Genomic DNA, 20,572 nt, shown 5'->3' with positions numbered 1-20,572 from the left:
GAGTTTTTATAATAAAAGGATATTAAATGTTGCTTTTTCTTTATCAAGATTATTATATGTTTTGTCTTTCCTTTTGTTCAGTGGTGGATCATATTGACTGATTTGCATATATTGAACCATCTTTGCACCCTGAATAAATTCCAAGTAATTATGGTGTATGATTCTTTTAATGTATTGTTGAATTTGGTTTGCCCATATTTTGTTGAGGATTTCTGCACTTATGTTTATCAGAGATATTGGCATACACACACACACACACACACATATATACATATACATATATTTTTTGTGATGGCCTTGTCTGTTTTCAGAATCATAATGATCTTGGTTATTCATTGTTTATGTTTGGAAGTTTTCCCTTCTCTTCAGTTTTTGTGAACAGTTTGAGAAGGATTGATGTGAAGTCTTTGAAGGCTTGGTGGAGTTCACTGTGATGTCATTTGCTTGTGGGCTTTTGTATTTTGGGAGACTTTTGATTAATCTTTCAATTTTGTTACTAATGATCAGGTTTTTCATTTCTTCCTGATTTAGTCTAAGAACTTTACATGTGTCTAAGAATTATGCCTTTCTTTTAGGTTGTGCAAATTGTTGCCATATAATTAAGTGTTCATATTACTCTTCTATTACTGTATTGTATTATATTCTACTAATACTGTATTGTATTGCATTGTAATACCTGTTCAATATTAATGTCTTCCTTTAGGTCTGTCAATATTTGCTTTACATACTTTTGTATTGCTATGTTGGATGCATATATAGTGATAGTTGGTATATCTTCTTGTTTTATTGATTATTATATATAATGTTCATCTTTATCTCTTTCTGTGTTTATTATCTAGAAGTCTGTTTTATTTGATATAAGTATAGTAAATCTTGCCTTTTAAAAATTTACATTGATTTGGAGTTCCAGTTTCCATCCCTTGATTTTAAGTCTATGTTTGTCTTCATAGCATAAATGCATCCTTTTTAAAGCAGCATGTAGTTACCTTTTGCTTTTTGATTTATCTGGCTACTCTGTGCCTTTTGATCAGTGGGTTCATTCTACTTACATTAAGGATGATTATTGATATAAGAACCTTCTGGGCCTCCCTGGTGGCACAGGCAGTTGAGTGCAGCACTGTGAAGCTGTCTGCAGCCTCTGCAGTGCCGTTTCAATCATTGTCAGCCATGGAGCAACCCACATGGCTCGGCAGACCTCTCCTGTCTCACCCTCTGCTCCCCTCAGCAGTGTATTTCAGTCAATCCGCCTGTTCTGTTCCCTGCTCTGTCTTTAGTGAATCCTCTCACCCTCCCACACATCTGGCCTGTACCCTAGTTCTTGTATAAATAAATAAATCTTTAAAAATAAAAAGAACCTTGCTTCTGCCACATTGTCTTTAGTTTTCTAGTTCTGTCTATCCATTTATTTCATTCATTTTTGGAGTGAACTTTCTTTTTTCAACTTAGGAGAGTTCCTATCAATATTTCTTGTAGGGGAAATCCAGTGTTGGCAAACTCATTCAGCTTTTGTTTGGCAGGACCTTTTTTTTTCTCAAATCTGATAGTAAATCTCACATGATATAGTGCTCTTGACTGGAACATTTTATCTTTGAGTATTTTAAATATGTCATGCTATTCTTTCCTGGCTTGTAAAGTTTCTGCTGAAAAGTCTGCTGAAAGTCTGATGAGAGTACCTTTATATATTACTTGCTTTTATTCCCTAGCTGTCTTCAATATTCTTTCTTTGTCCTGAACTTTTGATAGTTTTACTACTATATTCCTTAGTGTAGGTCTTATTGTATTTAGATAATGAGATGTTGTTTTAGCTTCCTGTACTTGTGTATTTAGTTTCTTCCCTTAGTTTGGAAAAATTTCCTCTATTATTTAGAAATAATCTTCTTGCTCTATTCTCTCCCTCTTCTGGATATTCATTTTCCTTATGTTGTTTTTCCTAATTAAATCAGGTAGTTCTACTTCATTTTCTTTTTGTATCTTAGTTCTCCCATCTTCCACCTGAATCAGTTGTGCATCTCTTTGAGGTCAGTTGATTGTCTATTTGGTCTATTATGCTTTGATAATTTTCTTTAGCACTTTTGATATTTATTGAGTTCTTTGCATCCTGAATCTGTTATTTTCTTATTTAAAATTTCACTTTCTACTTACTAATATTATTTCTAGCTCTTCATTTTTTGAATTTTGATTATGTTTTCTGAGTTCTCAAGTATCACTCTGACTTGCCTTGAATTTTCTATCACTTTGAATTCTTTATCTGATAGGAAGATACAATATTTTATGTTTTTATGGTTCAGTTCTGGAGAGTTAGTCTCTCATTATGTCATATAGCCATGAGGTCTCAAGTTGCCATACATTATATGTTTTTATCTGTCCTTTTTGATACTTTAAAAAATACCTGGATCAACAAGTTAGATAAATTATTTTTGCTTTTCCAGTAGATGGTGCTATGGCTTTTTGTGATTTCATTTCATTTTTTTTTTGGGGGGGGGGGGCTCTGCTAATTTCCATAAGTGCTGAGATCTATATTTTTATTTGCTGTGTCATCAGGGGAAAGGGACATAGAGGTCCAGGTACTGTTGTGAATGAATTTGCTGGGGGCCTATTTTCATATTGATATCTCTCCTCTTTGGAGTTCCAGATCTGAGATTAGGCAGTATGTCTACTGTCAGGGCACTTCACAAGATACCCTCTATAGCATCTTCTCTGTTGTCCCTTTTATTTTGGTCTGGCCTGTGTAGAAAACCCATTTCTTCCAGATGAGCTTCACTGGGATTGAGGATGTATGTGTCCACACTATTTTTTCTCTCTCCACCCAGGGTTTCTGACTGGACCAGCAATCCACTGTCTGTGTCCTCTACTCTGGATTGCCACCTCACTGTTTCTTTCCATCAGTCCCCTGTCTGAATATCCTCTGTGTCCTCTCTGGTATAATCTGTGTTGGCCTCTGAGATCTAAATGCTTCATTCTCACCATGAGCCTCCTGTAGTGTCATCCATGTTAACTTCTTGGGAGTAAAGCAAGGAACTGCCTATATCATGATCTTGGTGATGTCACTAATTGGTGGAGTACTTTTAGTTATAGGTTGGGAAGGTATTTTTAAGAGTATAAGATAATATCATATTTGTTCTGAATTATTTTTTGGATAATATATGTTTTCATGTAGAATTGGGGATATGAACAATATTGCAGAAATAGGTTTCATAAATTAATACTTATTTCTAGAGAACTAGTATTATGTGAGATGGGTTATGGTGAGTTCTGTGGTTTTGACCTGCATATCAATTCTTTCTCCTTTTCTGTATTAGTAACACTGCAGTTTTCCTTCTGGGGACTTTATTTCCCTCCTTTCATGTTATTTTGGTGGATAGTCAAATGCATTCTCCCTACCTTCCTTGGACACATGTCTGAGTAATCCTATCCCAGAAGTTTAATCTGTAGTGAACATTGGAAAAAAGCACTGAAGGGATTCTAATGCTTATACCCTGAAGGGATAATCTGTTAATGCCTATATCCTAATTTCCTCAAACATCTTTTATCAAATCCTTCCAAATATATGATTGTTCACTTTTTTTCAATAGATTCTGAAATTTGTTTTATTATCTCTTCTTTTTCTTATTTCATTTAAGTTAACCAGAGTCCATTTCTCCACCTCCAGCCAAATAATCCTAGCTGATAAGAGCATCCTTATGGGTGGGTATGTGGGTGGCCAGTAGCTTGTACTGTAACTAAGATAAGTGATTCTGAAAATTATTTGCATGATGACATGATCAGTTCTTTTAGAGAATATTTTAGTCACAATGGGTGTGGGGAAAAGTGGGTCTTTTTATTTATAAAACAGGCTGGATTTTTTTTTAAGTACATTTTGTTTTTCTATGTGTTTATGTATTTATATGTACAATTACTCTGAGAATTATCTATTTTAATGTGAAAATGACATTCATGATTCATTGTTTTCAGAAAGAGTACATTAAAGACTTCTTTGAGGGCAAGGCCTGCATAAAGTTACTGCCTTACCTGCAAGGTTATCTGAGGTTCCATATCCTGTATATACAAACAATTACTCAACTTCTGTCTTTCTAAGGGAGAAGACTTGAGATACTTTGGGTTGTTTTCTTTGATGTCTTGGTATGGAGATTTGTTCACAGACAATGGCTTTAGACCATCAAGTGTTTGAACTTGTTTAAGTTGAGCTATATGACTCCTAATAGCAAGGTCTCTGTTTTTTCCCCATCTGTGAAGTGCTATTCTCATTTCCTGTATTTGGCTAATGATAATGACTGACCTAAAATTTTGCTGGGCTACAGTGCTAGGTAAATAATAAATAATAGCAGTGATTCCATGAGATTACAGTCTAGGTTGGATGTCCTCTGCATTCTTCGAGACTTTGCTGTTGGTTCAGTATTTTGTTTTAAAATTTCCTCAGTTTGTGGTCCAACCGCTATGGAGAGCTGTGTGGAGATTTCTGGACCTACTAAACATAGAGCTTCCATATGATCCAGCAATTCCACTCCTAGGTATTTACCCAAAGGACACAGAAACATCAATTCCAAAGAACACCTGCACCCCTATGTTTATAGCAGCACTATTTACAATAGCTAAGCTTTGGAAACAGCCCAAATGCCCAAAAATAGATGACTGGATCAAGAAGGTGTGGTACATATACACCATGGAATATTACTCAGCATTCAAAAAAGATAAACACATGCAAATTGCAGCAACATGGATGGCGCTGGAAGGGATCATGCTCAGCAAAATAAGCCAGAAAGAAAAAGAAAAATACCGGATGGTCTCACTCATAGCAGGAATCTAGAAAACTTAAATAAGGGACCAGGAAAATGAATAACTATAAGAAAGTGAAAATCAAAATCAACAAAAAACTATGAACCAGAGACACTTTTTGGGGGTGGGGGGCGGGAGGGGAGGGATTGCGGTCAGAATGGGGGGGTTGCAATTGTATGGGGAATATAAAAATAAAATTTATTATTTAAAAAAAAAAGAAAATAGGCTACAATCTCGAATAGAAGCGCAAGAAACCCAGGGGATGAAACGTTATTTATGTGATTACCTAGAATTTCTTGGGATTGAGGAGCTGGAGGAACAACTGTCAAACAAGTTGCTCAAGCAAGCAGGTGAATAAAGATAAAGGCAAATAAAAAAAAATAAAATTTCCTCAGTTTGGATCATGTGTAGTAAGTGATCCTAAATCATAGATATAACAGCAGCCACCACTTATGGAGTTAAGTTTATCAGACACTGTATTCGGTAGTTTATAAACAAAGTATATTCTATTTCACCACTGTATTGGGTAGATATTGTTATCACCATTTATAAATAGCATTCAAAATTCCATGATTTTATAAAGGTTTCCTTACATAAAATTTGACAATTTATTAAAATGAAGGATATCTTAGTCTTACATATTTATACTGAAATTTGAAATAAGAACTTTGATAAATAGTATGGTAAATAGTATGATCAAAGCAAGACATGCCTACCGTGGCTTACTTGATTTTACAATCTTGAACTCTTTATTTCCCTATTCTTCTATCATATCCAACATGCAACACCTTTTCTTTTTTTTTTTAAAGATTTATTTATTTATTTTTAAAGATTTATTTATTTATACAAGAGCTGGGGTACAGTCAGAGGCATGGGAGTGTAAGAGAATTCACCAGAGACAGAGCGGGGAGCAGAACAGGCAGAAGGACCAAAGTACACTGCTGAGGGGAGCAGGGGGCGAGGCAGGAGAGGTCTGCCATATTATGTGGGTTTCTCCCTGGACGGCCAGGAATCAAACCGATGCTGCAGAGGCTGTGGACAGCAGTGCTGTGCTCAACCTACTGCGTCACCGGGGAGGCCCTGCCAACACCTTTTCTAAGTGATTTTGATCTTTCTTATTTATTCCCCTTTGCCAAGTAGTTGTCAAGTTTTGTCAAAATATCATTTGGATGTTCCTGTCTTTTTTCCTCTCTAATGCTACTACCATAATTCAGTTGATCATTATCTCATATCAATGATGGGATAATTGCAATAACAATCTTGTTAACTTTGGTGGCAATATCTCAGGTAATCTATGTAGTCCTCTTAGAACCATGGACTTTTGGGGAAACTTATGTTCCTCAGGGGAAATAGAAACTTATGTTCCTCAGGTAATCTATGTAGTCCTCTTAGAACCATGGACTTTTGGGGAAACTTATGTTCCTCAGGGGAAATAGAGCAGAGTGGAGTTGAGTGATAATGGGTGATCACAATCCTGGATGAGAGACCATCTATGAAGAAAGTGGGATGGTGGGCAGCTAAGATCATTATGATTTTTTTTGATCCAAATGTGAGAGAGTAAATGAGAATGCAAGGAATGAAGCTGACTTTGAACTCTAAGCATAATAGATTAGTGTGCCACACTGAGAGGCTAACTGAAAATATTAAAGCTATGGGAAGTCAGCAATAAATGAGGTGAAAAAAATAAAATAAAGTTGAGGGATAAGAAGATTACTGTAAAAATTACTATCTTCCATGCAGGACATTGAATTGTGTAAAGGCTACATTCTTATTTATATGGCATCAAGGCAATCCCAGGTTGATGGTAAACTCAAGTCTGAGCCAATTTAGAAGCCAAGAACTTTAGAAGCCAAGAACTTGAACTTATAGAACCGAATATCAGTTCTATAAGTTTGGTGATGCTCCCTGGCCATACCTTTTCTTAAGTTAGAAATTTTGAAAGTAGCCAATAATGTGCCCAAGCAAGTAGGCTCATGCTCATTTTGTATTTTCCAAAGGCAGAATAAAAAGTAAAATAATTATGGATAACCAAATCAGGCAAGATTTTTAAAAACATAAAATGGAACGGAAAGAGTAACTTTATATGAAAAAGAGCTTATAATCAGAGTTATCACTCACGATAAGTGAAATTGAAGGTTAGATGGCATCCACAAGGCTGAGGCTGATGGTTTGTGCTAAATCACTATGGATTATATTTACCCAGAGTACCAGTTCATTGTGTAATAGACAGGTCTTGAGGGACAAGTACAAACAGTGGATTCTCTATCAAATTACACACAGCCTGGGAGAGAAATGTATGGGTCTAGCATAGTCAGGATGAAATAGTATTTCATTGAAAACATTCTCACTCTAAACTCACAGGGATCCTGACTTCTAAATTGGTTTCAATTAAATATATTTTTTCTCTTTTAAGAAAACAACATACCTATAATCTCTTCTAACTATTGGCAGGTCTGTGATGCTATAACACTCCACACCTTCCCACTGGCTGCAATTACACACATCAAGTTTCAGGATGGACGACAAGGTAAGATTCTGGAGGTAAAAGGCTACCACTTATGGTTCCCATTTTGCTCTCATGTGTCACTGCCTTTTATTGTTGGGAGTTATTTAGAGAAACAGTCATCAGCTAACAAAACCATCTGTTAGTTAACAACAGCAAAATATGAGGCTATTTCAAAATGGCATGGGGTATTTCAAGTTAAGGACAGAGAGGTGCCAACTATTTTTTCCCTTCAGTCTTTTCTTGTTAAAAAGAATTCATTTGTTATCAAAGCCAGTTTGGCTAATGTGCTTTCACATCACACATATCTAGAAATCAAAGCTGCCTAGAAAGTTATTTGAGGGTATGTTCCCCCTTTGGAACCTTTCTTGCTCCAGTCATGCTAATAGGAATTTCATGTGTGTGTCAAGAAGACAATATAGCCTTTATGCAATTCAACCAACACGTCCTACTCAGGACATGGTAAATGTTGGGAAAGCAAAAACAGTCTCACTTGACAGATTTAGTAAAATTCTTCACCTTTGTTCTTTTCTGCACTATCCACTACTATTGCCATCTGGGGGAAGAGAGGTAGTAGATGAAGAATCTCTGTATACCAACTTTCCCTCAGCCAGCCAGTTTCCCAAATCAGTTAAATATAACTCCATTTATTGTCATGCTAAAACGTTCTATTTAGCTGTGTTTAACTGGATATCATGATTCCATGGATTGACCTTTCGCTCCTGGGAAGTCGTTTTAAATTCAATCCCGGCAAAGGAAAATCCTTCCAATTCATTGGCTGTGAAAGGTCACAAGTGAAATGTGTTTTGATGGTATCTGCCTATGGTTTAATTCTCAGTAAACTTGAGCACTAACTGGGCCTCAATTGTGCTTTGTCTTGGGAATCTGAGTTCTAAGAAGCCTGGGAGAGCTGAGTGGGAGATCGTGGGGCTGAATTGCTAGCATCAGCCAATGGGACACAAAGGTACCAGCTGAAAGGTGAGGTATATGGTGCTAAATTAGGTCAATTCTACCTACTTTCTGAGCTGATGGGGGATTCAGACTAAAATATATAGTTTCTCTCCTTGTTTCATTTGATCTCTTTAGAAGGGACATTTCCCACTTTCTGGGAGGCAAAGAGGGCTTAGGGTGAGATAGGGAAGGAACTAGAAGTGTGTGAACCAGTCTAGAGGAAATTGGAGTATCCTGAATATTTAGGTATTTTCAGTGTCCAGGGCACAAATTCAGTGTTCCAAGCTGGAATATTTCTCTTTTATAATCTTTTTCTTCATTATTCATAGCACTTTGATCTCTTCTGAATTCCTCACTATTATTATGCTGATTTTAAATTGAATTATGATACCTTTATTAAATTTCATCAGAGAATCACAACTTTTAAAAATTATATTTTATCAAACAAAATTAGGAATTCTGTCAAATTTTTGAAGAGCTCAGTTGATGGAATATGGGAAATAAGTTTCTGGATTTCTGCTTTATTTTATTTCTACTCTATTTCAACCTTTTAGTGACTGTATAACATATTCTTTCAATCAAAATCTGTAATATCTGGCTCCTTTCTGAGTTTTTCCTCCTACCACCCTATGTCTCTATTACATGATTATATTCTACTCCTGAGAGCATTCAGTATTTCATGAATACAACTTGTAGTTCTGTATTTTCATGCCTATGTTTAAGTTGTTTTCTCTTGGTGGGGTGTCTTTGTTTTTTTGATGAAAGTTTAATCAGAAAGACCAAAATTTTCTTCTTTCTGTAAAGCCATTGAAATCCTTCCCTCTCCCCATCCATGAAGAAGGCAAGCCTTATTTCTTTAACACTTTGTCTATATGTCTATTATACTTTCCTCCATTGTGATACATTTGTATGTCTCCAATTCAACTCAGTTCCCAGAAGGCAGATGCAAGAGCTTCCTCAGCTTTATACCCTGGGGCTTTGCTCAGAGATTACTCCAGGAAGAGAAGTCTAGCTTCCTTATCACAGAAAATATGAGCCATTAGGCCTTAGATATTTCTTCAAGAATATTTCTTCTTAGATATTTCTTCAAGATGAAGAAATGAAGTTTCTTACATCAAATATGTTTTGAGAGTTCGCAGCAGCCATAAAAATAACAGAAAACAATATACTCATTCTTAAAAGCAGTAAGGACAGTTCTCTAGTAATGAATGAAAAAGTTGCTGCTTCCTCTTTCCCTTCCTTGGGTTTTTGGCTTTTCCTGGGAATACCTGGTCATGGGGAGAACTCTTAGAATATCAATAAAGTTCAGAGAGGGAGGAATGGAGATGGTTCTGAAAGGTAGGCTAGAGGCAGTAACGCTTGGCTTCATTTCTCCATCTCCTCATTTTCTTCTCTATTCCTGGATCTTCCATCCAGCAGACCGCAGGGCAGTTTGATTCTTAAGCTTTCTCGAGAGAGGGAAATAATAGACAATTTATAGACTTCTGAGTTAAGCCATAGTTTGCAGAAGCAGGATTTGGTGATCAGGCACATTGGATATCATAGCTGTAGGCCCTGGCTCCTTTACCATCAATGAGATCTGGCATTTAGAGACCCAGGGAGTGGCCTTGGGTATCCATGTCAGTTCTAAATCATAGCACTCTTGATCCCTCCTCAGGGTTGAACCTTTCTCAGATATAAGTTTAATCCATCATATCTGTCAGAATTGTTGGTTTCAAGAATCTAGTCAGGCTGGTTTAAGCAGAATAGTTTTCCAGTATGCTCATTGGTTAGAGACTTTGGCTTGAATGTTACACACAGATGGGAACCATGGTCAACTAGACCACAAGGGTCTTACATCCAGTGCCTCAGATCCATGGCTATTTAACCATTGACTGGGCAGCTGTAATCAATGACTAAAGAGTCTAGACATTTGGAGCTGCATCCCTTCTGCCCTCTAAGACTTGGACACATTTTTTCACATGTTCTCCAGAAGGAGAATTTCACAAACCTTATTCATATTGTTTGTTTTTGAATGCAGGTCTCATATGGCTGCATTTGATTAGTGAATACTAGATCTCAGGCATACCTCTTAGCAGCTAAGGAGTTGGGAAGACTTGTTTATATTTTGAGAAATTAAAATTCATAATGCAGGGAGTTTTTCATATATTACAGGGGCTCTCAAAAGGCTCTGAGCAACTAGAAAACATGGCAAAAATCTACTATATCTTGTAAGGTATTAATATTTTTATTTAACCAATAAACAATATGCCATGATTACACCAATTTCCTCAGTCTTTCTGAACATGTAGTGCTAGAAACTTTTTTCTGGGGTTTGGGGTTTAGACCCCCTCCTCCTTCCTGATATTTCTGTTAATGAAAGATTCTTCTTATTCTCTCCCTCATATTATTTCTTCTCCCAAATTTGTTCTACATATTGGCTTCGAATTTGGTGCATGGCACATGTGTATTATTGGAAACTTTTAACTGGGACCCTACATACTCTTTCTCATGTCCATGGCCCAGTCTTGAGGTGGGACCTTCAGTTGCCAGTAACTTCCTGAGACATCTCTCAGTTCACTGTTCATTTTGAATTTCATGTCCTTGATTCTTTTGCTTGTCCTTTAAGACTAATTATCTCAGGCAAGTTAGTTCAACTTTATGTTGGACTGGAGTCTTTATGACAGCATCTCTGCTCTGATATAGCTTGATTTTTCCCCATACCTACTCTTTTGACAAGGATCAATGTACCTTGTGGGAAGTAGGCTTAAAAATAGAGAGCTACCTGGGCCTCCCCTGGTGGCACAGCGGTTGAGCGCTGGGCTGTGAAGCTGCCCGCAGCCTCTGTAGTGCTGGTTTGGTTCCCGGACACCTGCGAGGGTCCCACATGGCGCGCAGACCTCTCCTGCCGCCCGCTGCTCCCCTAGGCAGTGTATTTCTGTCAGTCTGCCTGTTTTGTTCCCCGCTCTGGCTCTGGTGAATTCTCTCACCCTCCTGTGCTTTTGACTGTACCCAGTGCTTGTATAAATAAATAAATATCTTTAAAAAAAAAGAAATATTAAAAATAAAATAGAGAGCTACCAATATAGATTTTTCAAATTAAATTCATGTAGTCTTATGTTTTCAGATATGCTGTGAGCTCCTTAAAGTCATTTCTTAATCATTAATCATCTCTTGTATTTTCAGAAATGCTTAATATGGCATCTGACATGCAGCAGGCATGCAATTCATTTTTGCTGAATGATGAGTCATATAAAGATCAACAGTATAGTTCAGCATCACAGATCAGTCCTTCATTCATTTTTTAGAAGTTATTTTTATGTGCAAAGCATTGTACCAGATACCATGGAAATCTTAAATAACCCTTGTAATCTTATCTATATTATAACCATGCAACAAGAGCCAACATACATATTTGCTAGATGACAAACACTGAACTAGTTCATGGACATTTAATTCTTACAACAACCCTGTGAGGCAAACATACCATTAGTTTTATTTCCATTTACAAGGGAAAGAACTGATTCTCAGAAAGTTTACATCAACGAAAACAAGTTAGGGATATGATGTTTACAAAGTAAAGTTGGGAAGGTACAAGCACCATCTGGAATGTCTTAAATATCACAGGGCAACGCATTCCCAGTACTCAAATTCCATTCAAAGATTCCTTGAGGGCTAAATGGATACAGCTGGGGAATCAGAACTTACCTGGTGACCTTTGTACAACCTGCATTTTCACACTAAGGAACTCTGCTTTATTCACTTCTTCATCCTTCATTCAACAAACATGAATGGCAATGCCTCTGGCTGCTGGGAACTGTACTGAGCACTGGGAGTCAGGGTGAGGAGACCTGGGATAGGCGAGACCATTGCAATTCATAATATGATGGATAATAGAGATGTGAACATATTTCAAAGTAATATTTTCTTTGTTTTAATCAGTACTGCCCTTTATTTATTCTTTAATTTTATATATTTTTTACATCATTCTTCATTTTTATACAATGTATGCTTTCTCATCTCGGTTACAGTACCCATGAAATTCCCACCACCAATTCACCCATGTACCAAGACCCTAGTCCCTTGTACTCTTCCACCCCTGTTTTGATCCTACTCCCCTTTTGCCCCCAGTAGAATGTCTCTCGTTTATAGTTGCCTGTTAATTTTGATATTTACTTTATTATAATTACTATCTCTCTATTTATTTATTTAATTATTTTCCTGATCCCTTATTTGGATCCTCTACATTCCTCCTAAAAGTGAGACCATGTGGTATTTTTCTTTTTCTCTCAAAGTAATATTTTCAGCATTTCACTATTAAGCATAACATTGCAGTAAGTACTTGTGATTACTCTCTACTAGGTTAAGAAAGGTCTGTTTATTCCTAATTTTAAGGGTTTTTAATTTCTTTTTAAATAACGAAAACATGTTGCATTTATTTCAAATGTTTTATTTCCATATCTATTCAGATGCTTTTTCTACATCTGTGGAGATTATTTGTCTTCTTTTACCTATTAATATGGATATATAATCATTATCTGTAATATAATATAGCCTACTATAAAACCAATCTTAACTTTTTAGAATAAAACATACTTTTATAGACCTATTTAGATTTTGCTTTATTTTCAGATTTTTAACTCTCCATTCATTCTTGCTAAATTATACATTTGTCGGATTTATCTATTTCATCCAAGTCTTTTAACGTATTTACATAGAATTATTTATAGTATTAATTAAATTTAGTATTTGTAGGTATGCACTCTTTTTGATATTGTATATTTATTACTTACCTCTTTTTTTAAATTTAGCAAGAAAATTTTCAATGTTATTAATATTTTCAGTGAACCCATTATGGCTTGAAGACAACTTATGTGTGTGTATGTGTAAGTGTGTATGTGTGTGTACAGACACACACATATATGCTGTACTCAAATTTTCAGCCTTTTTCCTATTATAATCATGTGATGTATAATAGAGATGTGAACATATTTCAAAGGAATATTTTCAACGTCTCACCATTTAGCATGAATAAATAGCAAACTACGAATAAACATTTAAATCTATAAGTTTTCTTTTAGGAAATGCTTTAGTTGCACCCCTCAAGTTTTGATGTGTTGATTTTTCATGTATTTCTTTTTAAATATTATGTAATAACCCAATTTTCATTATGATTTCTTTTTTTTGTCATGAATTATTTGAAATCTGTTTTAAAATATCCAGTGAAAGATTTTTTCCTCTGTTCATTTTGAAAAGTTATGTTTATTACATTGTGTCCCTAGGATGTGGCCTATAGAGAGTCTTTTGAAATTTATTAGACTTTATCTGTGGCATAATACCTGGTTAATTTTTATAAATAACCTGTGTGTGTTCAACAAGTAGTTTGAGTGCAGTGTTCTATAATATGTCCCCTGCTTCAGGCTTGTTATTTGTGTCATTCTAACCCATAGCCTTGCTGTTCCTTGTTTGATCTATCAATTATGAGAAAAAGTATGGTAAAAAGTGCAAACATACCGATTTCTCTTTAAGAGGATATCTCAGTTTTGTATTCATAGTTTCGAAGCTATAACACATACCTGAGAGTTTAAAATTATTGTATATGTCCCTCATGAATTGAAGCTTTTATTATTATGTAGTGATCCTTCTTATTTGTAATAATGCTTTTTAAACTTAAAGTCAGCTTTGTACGTTAATATAGCTATACCAACTTTCTTTTGGTTAGTATTCACTTGGAAGTAAAGAGTTCCAAATAGTTAACAGTGATTAATACTAGATGGTGAGATGAAAGGTAATTATTAATTTCTTCATGCCTTTAGGTATTTTCCAAATTTTCTTTCATAAGTATACACTACTTTCATAACTAGGAAAAATTATATTAAAAATTAATTTAAACAGTGAATTAGTGTCACAAGAAATCTTTTTGATCCGGCTTAATGTTTTGAGGTCATATTATCATCAGCTAACTATGCATACAGCAGAATGTATATGCCATACAGCAGCTTTTAGTATTGAAAGTTTTATAATGCATTATGGGTCAAGGAAGAAATCCAGAGTGATATATTCTATTCTGCTTACTGGACTATTTACTATTGAGTTGATGCAACATGAATTCTTACCTAACCCTTCCAGGCAGGATTATTTAATCCCCTTCTGGATTTTCATATTACTCTAAAGACTTGAATCCAGAACTCACCATTTGTTGAGTGCTGGGGGCAGGGACTTCTTTCTGTGGGTGGGACCAGGCTATTGGCCAACAAGGCCCTTGGAGGCAGGAGGGGTGGTTTTTAGGGAGCAACTTTCAGTCTCAGGGCAATGGTTTAGGTATCTGGGGTTGTAAGACTGGAATCCTGGCTGGATTCTATATCTTTAGGATTCATTATTTGCACATAAGGGATCATGACCAGTGGTATCAGGGCAAGTCAGTGTTTGCTAAGTGAAAACTTTTTCACTAACACCAATCCTGTAACAACCGTGTGAGGAATGTATTATTGTCCCTTGTGACAAATTGTGTGGATTGCCTTGCTCCAGCTGTTCTACCCCTCCTGCTTTGTCTTCCTGACATACAGAGGTTATATAACTACAAATGTCATTTGCCACATACGCTTGCCGATGTGATTTTGGATGCAATTTCTGTTGTACCATTTGTACTCTCATGAGATTTAGATTAGTCACAAGATTAAATTCAGAGAGAGATTATGCATGAAGAATCTAATTCAGCCTAGGAACTGGTCATCTCTTCCTTCCAATAATTTGGAAAGCTTTCATACTCAGTAATACACTCCTTTTTGTTAAACTAGAGTATATTTTGTTGTCTATTGTTGTACTCTGACAAATACACTCACTGGACAGCAGAAGTAACTGAGTCATGGAATTATGTGGTGACCTCTACAAAGTTGCACAGCTGTTGAGTGGCAGAGCTGCATTGTGAGTTTAGGCCCTTTGATGCCAATTCAGGGTTTCTTCAGCAGTAGGACAAAGACTCAGGAACAGGCCAAAGAAGGACCATTGTGATGGTAGTGAGAAACCATACAGGCAGATCTAGAATCTGCATGCCACACTGACACTTGGGCTATATTACCAGATAGGAGTTGCTGTCACTTCCCAGGACCTGGCCTGGAATTAAATGGCTCCCTATCAACTTTTCATCCCTATTACTTTTCCCTTTCCTGTGGTCTTTTTGACCTTTCTAAGCATATAACATGCTCTCTTCTGTGTTTCTGTTTTAATACTGTGATCCCACATAGTTTTGGTTGTTCATTCAACTATGTCCACATTGTACTATGTGCCCCTTTACTGCCCTTAGCATGCTTTATTGCTTCCTCTAAATTTTGGGGGGATAAAAGAGAGGGAAAAGAATGTATGGATTGATAGGCAGATAATGAAATATTGAATTATAATGCTCAGATTATTCTTCTGTCTCTACTTAACTGTCTAAAGTAGACCTTGTTTTTTATTTCATTTATGTTTTGTATTTATGTTTTACATATTAGGAAATGGGTTTCATGAGTTCAGGGTCCAAGTCTATCTTGCTCAAAGCTGTATCTGTAGCACTAGCCCAATCCTGTCACAAAGTAGGCATTTGAAAAATATTTACTGAGTGAATAAATGAATGAATGAAGAGCAGGGGCCATGTCTTGTTTTTCCATTAATTTCTAGTTCAGAATCTGACATATAGTGGATGCTAACTCATTTTAATGGCTAAAGAAGCTGTGGTATGCATATATGGTCTACATTCATAAACCAAATTATATATTTTTCTTTCAATGTCTTCAAACTGGAAAGTTTGGGTTGTTTGTCATTCACATATCAACATATATCTATAGAGTTAGTTGATAAATAGGCAAATAAGAAGCAAACCTTCCTCAGCTTCAATTTTAGAAGAAGATTCATACCACTGTGTATATTTTTAAACATATTTAAATGAATAAATGATAGAAGGAACATTACATTTCTAAGGCTTGATTTTTTCCTGAAGAAAAGAATTCAGCATTTTCAGACAGTAGGGTAACTTCAGCTATACTGCATTGATTAAATGCAATGGACATGTTTGTACACTAAACATTTCCTAGACAACATTCTCTCTGGCATTTCTTCTATGGCTGGTCATGGAGAACAAGGAAATACAATACCTTTGTCTCTACCTGTTGTTGGTGGGACTAGCAATGCCTTTGGACACTACTCTCAGAACTGAAGAGTAGTAAGGAAGTTAAAAAAAAGAATGAGAAACAAAAGAAAAGTTAAAAGGGTAATGAGAGAAGATTGGTGATGAGCACAAGGGAAAGAATGGGGAATAATGGAAGAATTATGGTAATATTCAAAAGTGATTCCATGACTTTCATAGAGCTTCTGTGTTCTGCTCAAGAGCTACATTACTTATAATCTTCATAACCCAGTCAGCAAGTTCAATAACATTATTTTCATTGTATGGATGTGCAGACTGAGGCTCAGAGATGTTAATAAATAACTTTCTCTGTTACATACAGTTAAAAGGTAAAGCCAGGATTTGCTCTCAAGAGTGTCTAGCTCGAAGCCCTAATATGCTCACCTGGTGAGGGATGACAGAAACCACTGCCAGGGACCTGCTTGCTTCTCACTGGGTTTCTGGATTATAGACATTCGACCTTCTACTCTAGGTGGGATATCTAGATATCAGCAACCTAAAATAGATATTTATTAATTCTGCTTACACACACACACACACACACACACACACTCAATCAGAAAAAAAGAAAAGAAAAATTTGTTAATTTTTGTGTATACTTTGGCCAAAGACTTCTAGAATAAATACTTAACAGAAGAGAGGCATAATGGATGACAAATGGGGTGACATTCTTAACTGCCATAATTCCAGAAGTAAAGCAAAACTCCTGAGTCCAGCCTCACCCCCCACATGTAGTGAGTAGAGTAAACAAAGCCACAAAGACCAAAAAAGCAACAGGGAAATAGCAAACAAGATTGAGAGGCCATGTAAATACTTTCTGAATGTCCATTCCCCAAAGGGTTGAGGTCAGGCATATGGTTCTATTCACCAAGGTCTAAACAAAGGATTTGGGCTATTTTGTACCCTGATCATTATTGTTGGTTAAATTAAAGCACGATCAAAAAAGTGTAATGGAATATTAATTTCAGTTACTGTAGCTAATTGAAAACATAGCAGGAGTTGTGACTATGGAAAATGGAGTGAGAACACTCAGATGCACGTCCAAGTCTAGCTTACCCTTTTCAAGTTGGGCAGTAGCATATTTTTGAGAAATGGCCATCATCCCTAGAGTCTATACTTAAGTACATCAGGAGAAATACTTGGCCTGGGAAAAAGGGAAAAGCAACTAACTCTTAGCTATCAGCAGACTTCAAAAATTCAAATTCAATTTTAAAATGATCAATTGTTAATTAGTTCACATAAAAGACATTACAAAAATATATAATCCCTGTCAAACCAAGAACTATATGGTTTTCATCTTGCTGTCTCCAGTTTGAAGCCTACTTCCTGGCATCTAGGAATGCTCATCAATAATTGTTGGGTGAATGAGTATATGATTGTTGAAGACTTTTATTTACTCTACTAAATAAGAGCACTTTCTTTCTTATACAATTGACCCTCTTCCTCAGTGAAAGTGCTGATCAGCAAAATCTGGGGTAGAGAAGACAACTCAGCTATATCTTGGTGCATATATCTGAGAGAGGAAGAATATAAATAGGATTTTTTGTCTGTTTTCATTACTGCATATCCAGTGCCTGGAACATTATCTGGATATGTTAGGTGCTTGATACATATTTGCTCGTTTAATGACTCAGTGCTGAGCATGGAGTTGGTAGGATGGAATGAGTCAAATAAAAGGAGGCAAAGTGGAGAACTCAGAACTTCACTGCATAGTTTTATTTCTCTACTGAGTTACCAGTTCTCAAAGATCAGGTATTTCTTGTTCTATGTAAGTACAAGAATCCATTCCTCAAATCAGCCTGTTCTGCCTTGTGGGAATAATCAGCTATCTCTTAATTATCATGAAGGACTGGAATTATATTTTTTTAAAGGCATCAATTCCAGCAACTTATAAAAGTTGCCCTAGACTCACTTAAGATTCAGAGGGGGCCGTATTAGGGCAATGCCAATCATTCTCATGTTACAGGAGAATGCTATATTTTTAAGGAGAATTTGCATTAGGTTTCTGGGTTTTATGCTCTCAACCTTCATTGCCTACTTAGACTTGTTGATTTTTCCTAGAAGAGGCTTGTTCTACTCACTTTTCTTTAAGCAAAGACACTTTACTGATTTCCAAAGGCCAATGACGCAGAGGATGTACATAAGAGGTTATGTTTAAGTAGCATGGAGAGAAATATTCTGAAGACGAATGCTCCTAGGACGTATCCTTAATCTATACTTGACAACATAAGGGAGGGAAACACTGGCAGAAACAAGCTGGGTGCACTTTAGCAGGAGTAATTTGTATGGGGTAGGAAAAATGTCATCAATATTCAATAGTTACCCTATATGGCATCTGACTTTTCTTCATAAAGCGACTGTGTGTGGTATTCTGTGTGTGTATGTGGGTGGCATTTTTGGGGCTTTTTCAGACAAGTATGTATATGTTGTTTGTTGTCTTCTCCTTTTGTTGTACACTTAACCATCAATTTAAAGGGGAAAAAAAGACTGTTGAAACAACATTTATTTTCATTTAGACAAGTACCACATTTCTGATCCATTTTGAATTCAGTTCAGTGATGGAAAGTTGGTGAAACTTTGCATAGAACCACAAATTTGAAGAATTGTCACAAAGTTTAGTGTTCCTCCATTGTCTCATGATCATACATGGGAGCCAAACTCATATACTTTTGAGCACATCTCTTTTGAATTGAATTCCCAGAGCTGCCACGATGCAGGCAACAATTTTCACTTAGTAAGGAAATGTTCAGTGGGCTTTTACATTCTGTTCTACCTAAAAAATTATTTGAATGTGACTCTTTTACATCACTCGGTGAAGCTCTCGGGTGTTGGTGTACACAATGGGGCTCTCTTTAGCAACTGAGAGGAGGGGGAAAGTCATAAGAGGGCAAACAGTAAAGCCAAGGGGGAACGTGGTTTATGAATGCAAAACTTACAGTAGAATTTCAGACATGAAAAAAGTTGACGATGCAAGTTAAAGCTGGCCCCAGGCAGCAATAACTTACTGAAGTGACATTTATTTGGCTGATAACCCAAGGTCTTGCTGAACTTGCTAGTACAACAGAGGTAATCTTTATGGAAGAATGAATTACAATAGCAGTTTGCAGTAACATTATTTGATCTTTCCCTTATTTAGAATGACCTTGCCAGTTTCCCCAAAGCTCCAAGTTTCAACTTTCTGTTGTGACTTTGAAACTGAAATGGAAATCTTCCTATGTATCACAAAGGATTTTTTCAGTAGACCTGCGATATGTCTTACCTGCTGTAGGGCAAGACATAAAGGTAAAATGATATTTGATTTCATGATGCAACTACAGTGAAAATAGATTGGATAGGATACTTAACATTCTGAAAAGTAAAATGACTTGCTCAAGGTCACACAGCCAGGTAAACTTCAGGTGTTATGCTGGTAGCTATTGTGTGGGAGCTCACTAAATAGACTTAGATAAGAAGACTCAAATGGAAGAGAATTATAAAAGGAATTGCAATACTTTTTCTGAAAAGCATGGGTGTCATTAGAGAAAGAAGAAATGTTCAATTCTTTGTAGAGACTAGTTTTTCTTTCATTTTTTTCTTTTCTAATTAAGCATGTTAATGGACATTAAATAATTTTGTAGCCGAAAGCTTAAAACTGGTTTACAACATAAATAAGAACCTCCAATGCGTAGATAAATGTTTGTTTAGAACATAGAGGGATTTGGAGAGAACTAAACTTCATCATTTTGAATTTAAAACACGTGAAGTATTTTCTCTTACAAGACACATGCACTTTTCCTTATACACCTTCTAATTCCCAAGCAACGTTCATCTGGGTGGGGTAAACAAATGGCACCACACCTGGAGAAAGAGCTGAATCATTCATCAGTTGCAGTTCAGGTATTTGGAGCTGGCTGGAGGCATAATGATGAAGCAGAGAGGTTAGGTTTCTTGTCTATCTCCTCCCCTTCCAGAACCTTCCTTCAATCTCACAGTTCCAGTTTGGGGGCATTTGGGGTGATGTGAAGAGGAGAGATAAGACTGAAAATAATAAGCCAGTGCCAGGGAGACTTTGAAAGACTTTCTCAATTTGCCATTTTTTCTTCCTAACATACAATCTCTATCCTAAGTTCCTCTTTAACCATCGCTTTCTTCTCTTTTCTCCTTCTCAGCTAGACACCTATCTGAAGTCTTCCCCTTACATTAACTCCTCTACTCTTCAACTTAAT

General features: G+C 36.2%; 1 long non-coding RNA gene across 1 annotated transcript in view; it reads left to right on the top strand.

Annotated features, from left to right (window-relative positions):
- LOC129146724 (uncharacterized) overlaps positions 1 to 20,572 on the top strand; it is a 155,514-nt gene that overhangs the window by 97,638 nt on the left and 37,304 nt on the right. Inside the window, exon 2 of the long non-coding RNA XR_008553820.1 lies at positions 7,225 to 7,300. This is a non-coding gene — a long non-coding RNA (uncharacterized LOC129146724). The remainder of the gene's footprint in view (positions 1 to 7,224; positions 7,301 to 20,572) is intronic.

The sequence above is a fragment of the Talpa occidentalis genome, unplaced genomic scaffold, assembly GCF_014898055.3.
Source record: "Talpa occidentalis isolate TD23 unplaced genomic scaffold, MPIMG_talOcc4v2.1 talOcc4.4, whole genome shotgun sequence".
NCBI lineage: Eukaryota > Metazoa > Chordata > Mammalia > Eulipotyphla > Talpidae > Talpa > Talpa occidentalis.
This window is presented reverse-complemented; position numbering and strand designations above follow the sequence as displayed.